This window comes from Dama dama, chromosome 21 (genome assembly GCF_033118175.1).
Source record: "Dama dama isolate Ldn47 chromosome 21, ASM3311817v1, whole genome shotgun sequence".
NCBI classification, from domain to species: Eukaryota; Metazoa; Chordata; class Mammalia; order Artiodactyla; family Cervidae; genus Dama; species Dama dama.
Genome location: NC_083701.1, coordinates 21,384,101 through 21,393,949, shown reverse-complemented (window position 1 = coordinate 21,393,949; position 9,849 = coordinate 21,384,101). Strand labels below are relative to the sequence as shown.

At 46.9% G+C, this 9,849-nt stretch overlaps 1 protein-coding gene across 4 annotated transcripts in view; it reads left to right on the top strand.

Annotated features, from left to right (window-relative positions):
• The first annotated feature begins 3,678 nt into the window (after positions 1 to 3,678).
• The window catches only part of PCMTD1 (protein-L-isoaspartate (D-aspartate) O-methyltransferase domain containing 1), a 47,723-nt gene continuing 41,552 nt past the window's right edge, over positions 3,679 to 9,849 (top strand). Inside the window, exon 1 of one of the 4 annotated variants that reach the window (XM_061123295.1) lies at positions 3,679 to 3,833. The gene's annotated coding sequence lies outside the window, so the exon portion shown is untranslated. The remainder of the gene's footprint in view (positions 3,834 to 9,849) is intronic. The other 3 variants (XM_061123291.1, XM_061123294.1, XM_061123292.1) reach the window with 3 other exon arrangements.

Here is a 9,849-nt window from a genome sequence, read left to right as displayed (position 1 = left end):
CCCTGGGTCAGCCCACCACAGTGTATATGCCTCACCAGGTGCAAGCAGTCTTGGAAACTAAAGGGGACAGGTGGATGACAGGGGGAAGGATCACCCAATACCAAGCCCTCCTCCTTGACACTCCAGAAATAAGGTTGAGGGTCTGCCAGACTTTAAATCCAGCAACCTTACTGCCAGATCCCCCTACTTCCCCTCTGGATCACCAATGCATACAAATCATAGACGAGTTATACTCTTCTCGCCCGGACCTATCAGAGACACCTTTATCTGACCCAGAGGAAAACTGGTACACAGATGGCAGCAGTTTTGTACAAAAAGGAGAGAGGAAAGCAGGATATGCAATAGTGAGCCTAGAAAAAACTAAAGAAAGTGGGTCTCTTCCCCCAGACACCTCAGCCCAAAAAGCTGAACTTTTTGCCCTGACAAGAGCTTTGGAGTTAGGAAAAGGAAAGAGGATTAATGTGTATACGGACTCTAAGTATGCTTTCCTCATTCTGCATGCCCATGCAGCAATTTGAAAAGAAAGAGGGATGCTCAGTGCCCGAAGCTCTCCTATTAAACACAAAGAGCTCATTCTCAGGCTCCTGGAGGCAGTCAAACTTCCTGCAAAATTAGCTGTCATCCACTGCAAGAGTCACCAAAAGGGGCAAAAAAAGAGGCCCAGGGAAATAGGAAAGCTGATCAAGAGGCAAAACGAGCTGCCAAAAAAGCTACCTCTGCCACTGCTATCTGCCCCCTTTTCCCCAAGAAAACCCTGACTCCAGATTATACCCCAGAGGAACATTCCCGATATGCTGAGCGGGGGTGGGAGATTGGGTCACATGGGTGGTTTCAGACTGATCAGGCCCAAATAATACTCCCTGATTCTCAGGTTTGAAAAATTACTAACTCCTTACATAAGAGCACCCATTTTGGAAGAAATAATCTAAAAATCTTGCTTAAGTCTATTCTCTACCATCCCCAGTTAGCTAAGGTTGTTAGACAGGTCACACAGAATTGTGATACCTGTCTAAAAAATAATCCAAAAACCAGACCCTTGCCACCTCCTCTAATTAAACCTGTCCAACATAGGGGATTATACCCAGGAGAGGACTGGCAAGTAGATTTTACAGCCATGCCAAAGACCCAAGGGTTTTCTTATTTGCTAGTCTTTATTGACACATTCACAGGATGGATCAAAGCGTTCCCGACTAAGAGAGAGCTACAAAAGTCTGTAAGGCTCTGCTGAAGGAGATAGTGCCTAGGTTTGGGCTGCCTCGGTCACTTCAGAGTGACAATGGGCCCTCATTTACAGCCACGATATCCCAAAACCTAGCCGCATGCTTAGGCATAAAATACCGGCTCCACTCATCCTGGAGGCCTCAAGCTTCAAAAAAGGTAGAGAGAGCCAACCAGACTCTTAAAAGGGCTCTGGCTAAGCTATGCCAAAAAACACATAATAAGTGGACACACATAAAAAAAACTTCATGCCTTGGTACCAGCAACAACTGTCTCTATTTACCCCCTTGATGACATCTGCAATCCCACCTGAGCCCTTATTTTCTCTCTTGTCTATATCTAAAGGAAAAATGCTGTTTTTATTATAACCAGTCTGGGCAGGTCCAAGAAGATATCAAGGGGCTTTTGGAACAGGCTACAAAGATCCGGGATTTAAGTTCAACAGGTGTATGGAGTTCTCCTTCTTTCCCTTCTTAGCTCTTACCATTCATGGGTCCAGTGATAACTATCCTATTAGGCCTCCTATTTGGCCCTTGTATACTCCAACTCCTTACGAAGTTTATCTCCAGCAGACTCCAGCAGTTCCAGGCCAAATTAATGTTACTACAAGGGTGGGAGCTGGTTTCAAATATAGAACACCCCAACTTAGATCAGGTAGAGAGAGACTTCTGCTCTGCTAGGCAGGCCTACGCCCCGACACAGCAGGAAGAAGTTACAGAAAAAAGAGACCTCCGCCCCAATTCCCAAGAAGCATCTTGAGTATGAAGTCTCTCAGGGGGGAGTTGTTAGGGGAAGCACACTGATTGAAACCACCCACCCTGGTCAGGTACCATAGTAACCATTTGCATGAGTTGTTTTATGGCAGAAGATCCTGATATGGAATACGGAACTAATAGGCCACCACCAGCCGGAAGAGTTCGGGAAAGATCGAGAGGAGACACTACCTGTCCGTCCACTTCCCAGAATCCCTCTTGCTAGCATCCATCTTGGCTGAGCGATGCGTGCGCCACCAGGAAAGACTCTGAATTAGAATGATTGGCCAAAGACCACCCGGAAACTAATCCCATCACCATAAAACCCAAGACTGCGAGCCACGCGGCAGAGCAGTTCTCCTGGGTTCCCTTACCTACTGCTCTCCACCCGGGTGCCCTTTCCCAATAAAATCTCTTGCTTTGTCAGCATGTGTCTCCTCGGACAATTCATTTCCGAGTGTTAGACAAGAGCCCAGTTTCGGGCCCTGGAAGGGGTCCCCCTTCCTACAACAGTAGGAACGCACACTCACCAGAGGGAAATCACGAAAAGTGCTAACTGGAGGCATACTCAGACATGGTCTGAAGATGGAGAACCCTGGGAAGACCTTGCGCTCTCCCCCGATCTGCTGTCTGCTGTCGAACACCTCACCCACAAGAACAGCACTGGGTCCTGTTTGTTAATCCTCACTTACTAGCAGTCTTGTTACAAACGACCTGTGGTCAGCTTTCAAGCAGTTGCGAAAGAAGAGAAAACAAAAAAAGAGGTCAATTACTCTGAGAAATTCCTATAGTAGACTGCAGAAAGTAAACACAGAAAGAAATAGAAAAATCAGAGAAAATGCTCTGGCAGGTGTTTCATGATTTCAGCAGTTTTCCTAACCTGACCATTTTTAGTTATCTAGCCCATGGGAGGAGATTTTCGGGTGCTGAAATTCCTGCTTGGTATGGCAGAAAGGGAACCCTGCGAGACTGCTACTTGGGCCCGTCACAGCTGGGACCTGGGGCCGGGCGCCGCAGATGGAGCGATCCTGCAAGAGACCCAGGAGGGTGGCCGCTGGGCCTGCATTCATGCTCCGTCCGCTGCAAATATAGCAAACGGGACAGCAACCGCTCTGCTCGCTTGCGCTCTCGCTCCTCGTTCTCGCAGGTTCTCCGCCAACAGTATCTGACTTAAACGCTTCCGTACACGGTCAGGGCGGCATCCCGGGAGCCCCAACTAGCCGCTCACCCGGAGACCTACAGCAGGGAAGGCGCACAGCGGAGAAGGCCCGCGGACACTGTCCGCACGTTCGCAAGGCCCGCAGCTGGGACAGAGCCCTTCCGCCGGGCAGCCCTCGGTCCCGCCTCCGCTCCCGGCACCGCCCGCCCTGACTGACGTACAGGCACCCACACAGCGGCGGGCACCGCGGAGCAGCTTCAGCTAGCGCTCGGGTCTCGGCTCTGGGACCCGCCAAGGAGGGCTAGGTACCAGCGGCATCACAGAAGCCGCTCTGGCGGGCTCCCTCTCTCTGACGCTGCGTCCCGGGACCCTCGAGACGTCGCGTGGTTTGGGCCTGGGGGCGGGGCGACCCGAGGGGCGGAGCCGGATGGAGCGTCCCCGGGCCTTGTTGACATCGGCGTACTCGCGCCCGCCGCCGTCCGCGCATGCCCGGTCGCCGCCGGCTCCGAGGCCGCGGCTCTCGGGCTTCCCCCACCTGCGTCCCGGCCCCGCCCCTCCCCCCGGCGGCGGTGGCGGCGGCGGCGGCGGCTGCTGCTGCGGCGGACGTGTTGTTTTGGCGGCGGCGCTGGCTGCTGAGGAGCCAACCGAGACCCAGCGCCTCACCAGCACCGGCTGCGGCGGGCCCACCGACCGCGTCGCCACAGGTAAGGCCTCCGTCGAGGGCTGAGGGCGGGGGCGGGGCCCAAGGGTCGAGTCCGAGGGGCCGGAAGGGGAGATGGAGGCTGCAGGGGTGAGTCCCGGAGGGTGGTCGCGGGCCCGGAAGCTGAGGGGCGTGAGGGAGGTTGGGGGTTGGGTGGGTCAGGGCTGGGGAGTCGAGAAGGGGGATCGGGGGTCTGGGTCGGGGTTCTGGGCCAGGCCGCTGAGGTCGAGGGGGCCTGAGGGCCGGGGGTCCAAGGAATCGGAAGGGTCGTGAGGGCCGGGGTCGGGGGCCGGGGGCCGGGGGCCGGGGGCCGGGGTTCGGGTCCGAGCCACTGAGGTGGTCGAGGGAGCCGGCGGGTGGAGGGAGACTGGAGCCCGGGGGTCTGAGGAGTCGAAAGGGTCGCGGGGGCCGGGGCTCGGGGCCGGGCTGCCGAGGGACGTCAAGGGGGCCGGGAGTCTAAGCAATCGGGAGGGTCGCGGGAGCTGGGGTCGGAGGCCGGGGGTCGGGGCCCGGCGGCTGAAGAGGTCGGGGGGACCGGGGGGGTGGAGGGAGACTGGGGCCCCGGGGTCAAAGGAGTCGGAAGGGTCGCGGGGGCCAGGCGTCGGGGCCGGGCTGCCGAAGGGCGTCGAGGGGGCCCGGGGTCTAAGGAGTGGGGAGGGTCGCGGGGGCCGGGGTCGCGCCCGCCGCTGGGCACTTCCCCGCCCCCCTGACTTTGTTATTGTCTTGGAGGAGGCGGACCTGCCCGCTGGGGCCGGAGGGGAGGGGGTGTTGGGGCTGAAGCGGCGCCGCCTGTTCCCACTTTCGGTTTTGGGGTTGGGCGGTTACTCCTGTGAAGTGCGGGCTGGTCCCTAGGGGGTTTCCAGCGCCGGCGTCGAAATGGCCCAGGAATGGAGCAGCAAGGGGGGGAGGATTGTACGAGTCCACGGCTATCCCCCACCCCAATACTGTGCTTTCATCTGTCGTCTTTAACATTTAGAGAGCCTAACTGTGTTTTTTATGTTACTTATTAGAATCATTTGGGTATGGAGGAGGTATAGTTTGTGCCAATAGGTTTTTTTCCTCCTAGTTTTTAATTTACCTTTATTACTGAAGTATTACATGCTCTTTGAAGAAAAAAATTTAGCAGCCTAACCGTACAGGTACAGAAGTTTCCTCCCTCCCCTCACCCCCCTCACTCCCACCCATTTCTCCTCCCTTCCTTAATACCCAGGGTAACCAGTCTTAAAGTGTGGTGTTTAGCTTTTAAGGATTTTTCTTTGCATATTAAACTTATTGTAAATCGACTGTACTTCAAGCAAACAAAAACAAAAACCAAAATGGGATCATACATAGCACATAGTTTTTATTGGTCAACAATATCACAATTATTTCTGCTTTTTTTTTTACATACCTCATTCTTTCAATAAATTACAGAGCTGTATATGTAAATTTAATTGCTGAACATTATTATTTCTATAATCTAGCTTTTACTAAAGTCTACAAAGTGATACTTTGAAACATAATAAAACTCCTAGAGTGTCTGAGGCCAGTTGAGGATACTTACATATTAGAAAATTGAGTAATATGTTTACATAGAACTTAATGGCAGCTTGCAGGAGGCTTGGATGACTTCACAAAGCAGGTTACTGAAATAGTTTATTTTTTGGTTTTTTTAAGTGTACTTTTCAGAATAAACTTAAATTCCATAGGGCCAGTTGAAAGCAAATTCTGTCCCTCAAAGGAGAACTGGACTGTGTATAAAAGGAGGAGATAGGATAGAAGGCCGGCGGCCCACAGGTTCGTGTTTCAGGCCCGTTTAAGAGGTAAGCTCTTAAGTGGAAGGGTGACCCTAGCTGCTTACCATTCAGTAAGATAGAAAGCTAGGAAGTTGCTGTTAAGTTTTTAGTTCTGTGTGCAGACGCTGGAGGCTTTGGTGATTTAGTCACTGCCCTGTGCTTATTGGAAATGTGTAGCATGTTCATCTTGCCTTCCAGGGAGGACAACTTTGGGAATCACAAGGAACCACTTGATTCTCAGCATATGTAGCTTGCTATCTTAGGCCCAGCTGTGTAGCATTTTATTATTTGGGGAACTATGTTCAGAAGGAATCAGAAACATCCGTGGCATTTTTAATTATTGTGGCTGATAATAGAAGCACTCTTTCCTGTATTTCTCACAACCTAGGTGGCATGCTGTTCAGTCTATGGATTTTTAAAGAGAGGCTCTCAAAGCCAACTCTCAAAACCCTGTTACCTTTTTACTGGTAGTGGCTAAATTAGACTTGGGCATGCTTCTTGCTCCACACATGCTGCCAAGAGCCTGTGGTTTGCTCTGCCGTGCTGCCCCGCATTAGTGAAAATTACCTTACAAAATCACTGATGTCTGAGTTTCCTCCTCCTTTTTGGCTTGGAAATGTTCCTTAAGAGTAGAGACATGAATATAATTGTGTGCATTGAAAAATAATCTAAAGGATAATTAGTGTGAATCTCTAGTGATATCTTTTTAGATGGGGTTTCTGATGGTGTGTTATTAAAATATTGAATACCTTGGAGTGATGCCATTAACCGGGAAGATGGGAATTGTGTTACTTTAGTCTTTGGTTACTCCACTAGATACCATGCTCATTTGGGCATCATAGTAAATTGTAGCTCTTACAGATACTTTTATTCTGTTCCTTAAAGACTAGTCTCATTTCGTTTAGCGTTTTTTATGAACCCAGTTACACTCTTTGTAAACTAATATGATGGAAAGAATACAAAGAGGGCCCTAAAAAGATTGATTTCCATATTTATTTTGGTCTTCTAAAACTGCATCGTGACCGGCAATTTAATAGCATCTATGTCATAATATTATGGTTATTAATCTGTTTTGGTTTTCCAGCACATGTGAAAACTGTGGTTTAAAGAAATATGGCAAATACTGAAGTTAAAGTGTGATCAGTTGTAATATATATGTATTTGAGAAGAAACCCACGTATAGGAAAATATTTGAGCTTTTATTCCTGGCAGTTGTTAAAGGATGTAATTATATGCACATTTAAGTGGCTAATCTGCCATCGCTTGTCTCTTGGACTACTCATGCTGGATGTAAATGGGTTTATAGTTGTGGGATATAAACAACAATGCAGCACCAGCAAGATGTCTTTAGGATACGCTGGTACTCCCAGCCATTGTAGGATGGGGAGTCCAATACTGTGTGTGCATATTCTCAGAAATTAGTAAGAGAGTTCTTATGACTGGTGGGTAGGAATAAAAAGTTTTCCAGTTTAGCCTAAAAAATCGTTTCTGTGAGGGGAATGCATTCATGAGTAGCCAGAAATCAATAAACTTTTACATCCTATGAATGGTAGCAGTAGCATCAGCATCACCAGAGTTTAAAATCTAGATGGGATTTAAAAGCTAAGTATAAAACAACTCTGGACTTGCTGAAAGGACCTGTTCCCTGACAACTTTGTTTCTAAGGAGAAGCTAGATCAGATGCAAGATCTTGAAGCCGGAATTAGAGGGGAGAAAATCTGAGAGTTGGCCCTCAGCGTAGACAGAAGGGAGTCAGCTATGTGGATGGAGATCAAGGGAAATAAGAATGTGAAAGTTACAGTTCTCTGAGCTTAGAGATACTGAAAAAAAGTATGTCTGGGGGTTGAGATGAAATAATTAACACTATGTGGTAACCTGCAGGCTCTTGTAAACCCGTAATGACCATATTAGCATGAGTCAGTTGAGTGTGTAATCTCAAGTGCAGTGGCATCTGAGAATTGTGGGCCGTGAAGTACCCTGAGGCCCTTGTCTTCTCTCTTCTCCTGGCCAGCATCTCGGATTCCTGGGCCCTGTGACCTTTGTTTTCTCACCTCACTGAGGTACAGGTCACCTGAGAGGGCCTCCTCATCTCCCTTTGGCAGCTGTTTTCTCCCTTTTGGCCACCACAGGCCCCTTGTTCCCGCTGTTCTTTCCTTCTTTGTGAGGCCCGAGTTCTGCATAGCTTCATTTTCTTTCCAAAGCTTCAGACTTGCCTTTAACTTGGTTTTCTTGAAAAACTTTTAAGTGGCTGTCATTTTGTTTCTTGAATCAAATACATTCAGAACTGAAGTGTTTTGTTTGCAAATTTAATTCTTTTTTTCTCCATTTACTTGTTTATATTAATCATCACATTTTCTTAGTCATCTGGACTCAAAGGACATCTTTGATTCCTCGCTTTCCTTTTTTTAGAAATGATTTGTCATTTTATTGCATATTGTTCCTGATTCTCCTGTCTTGCATATTTGCAGCAGTGAAACAGTTCTAATCCCTTTGCTTCAGCTGTCCTTAACAGGGGACAACCATAATCTCTTAAGTTTGTGCCATCCATCATGCATACTGCTGTCAAATTAACTGTGCAGCCCTGATCATTTTTTTCCCTGCATGGGAACAAAGCAGAGCTCCAAATTTACTGTTTCTTCTGACAGTCACTGTGCTGGCATGCTTTGTCTCGTTTGGTCCTCATGATAGCTTTTTGTCTTAGGTACTATTGTGCCACTTTACAGGGAAAGAATTTGAGACTTCATGAACCTGAAGGAGTTGCTAATAGGTGGAAGATCTGGAGTTTGAATCCGAAGCCTGTCTTCCAGTTCTGTGTTCTTGCAGAGTTCTGCACCTCCACGGAGTGGCTCTTGATCAGCTCTGGGATACGGTCCCTGTTCTTCACCTTTGCCTTTCAAAAGTGCCTTACCTGGCCCCAGCACTCCTTCTCACATTTGTTTCTTGTTTTATTCAGGCTTTTGGTTTCTTACACATTTTCGTTCAGGATTTATTCCCTTTCCCATGTCTGCTTTTCAAGGAGGTCCCTGTGCAGAAAGGCTAGCTGATGGGCTGTATTTCCCTCGGGCTCCTCTTCCCTGTCTGCTAGCGAGGTCTTTTCTCATTCATATAGTTGTTAAGCTCTTGATGAGAACCTTCTACTCTGAATTTTGAGTACTCTAACAGTTGTAATTGGATTATAAAATGTTAGAAAGCAGAAAATGTGTTGTAGACGCTTAGGAGATGTGTGTGGATGAAAATGATCTCTGGTCACCTGCCCCATTAATGGTAATTTAAGTAGTTTTTTATTTTAGTTGGTGGATGACACAGTAGTTTAATGGAATTTTTAATTTTGTGTATGTAATAAAACCGGATTTCCTTGTTGTAGGCTATCAAATGAGTTAAATTTTCAGACTCATTTCTAGGTAATTATGATAAGTAATTTATTTGTAAAACTACTTATAAGGTTTTTTTTTTTACATGCACATGTCTAACCTTGATTTTCTCATGGTTAATGGTTACCATGCAGAGATTAAAATTTTATATTTCTCTATATTGCCTTTTGGAGAAGGAAATGGCAACCCACTGGTATTCTTGCCTGGAGAAGTTCATGGACAGAGGAGCCTGGTGGGCTACAGTCCATGGAGTCACAAACAGTCGTACACGACTGAGTGACTAAACAACAACATATTGCCTTTGCGTCTTGTATTACAGTTTAAGTATTACATTACTGTAAGTACTATATTAATGTAAGTATTTTATTAAGTAATATGTTTTTGCTTTGTTATATAAAAATATAATCCTTTCTGGTAGAAGTTAAGAATGTAGGCTATCTCGGTGATGGCATTGGAGTTTAATAAAAGTGTTTATATAAGTTTGTAAAAAAAAGTGTTTAATAATAAAGTGTTATCGATTCTCAGACTAATCAGTTTGTCAGTCTTCCAGCTTTCAACTTTATAAAGGATTAAAATAATCATAAATACTTAACTGAAGATAAAAGTTTTAAGCAAGTTTATAATAGTTAATTGATTTTAAAAACGTATAGTCACGTGGGTCAAGGTATAAGTGTTATAAAAAGTTGATAGACTGAAAGTGACTCCTCCTCCACCTCCCATTTTCCCCACTGAGAGGTAGTCACTTATCTCTGGAATGATATAGAAGAAGCAGTTTGTTTGTTTACAAGTATATTTGAATAAATATTTTTCTTTCAAGTTATGGTGAGGTATAATATATTGCAAATAGTTTCACTTGCATTTTTCACTCAGTGTT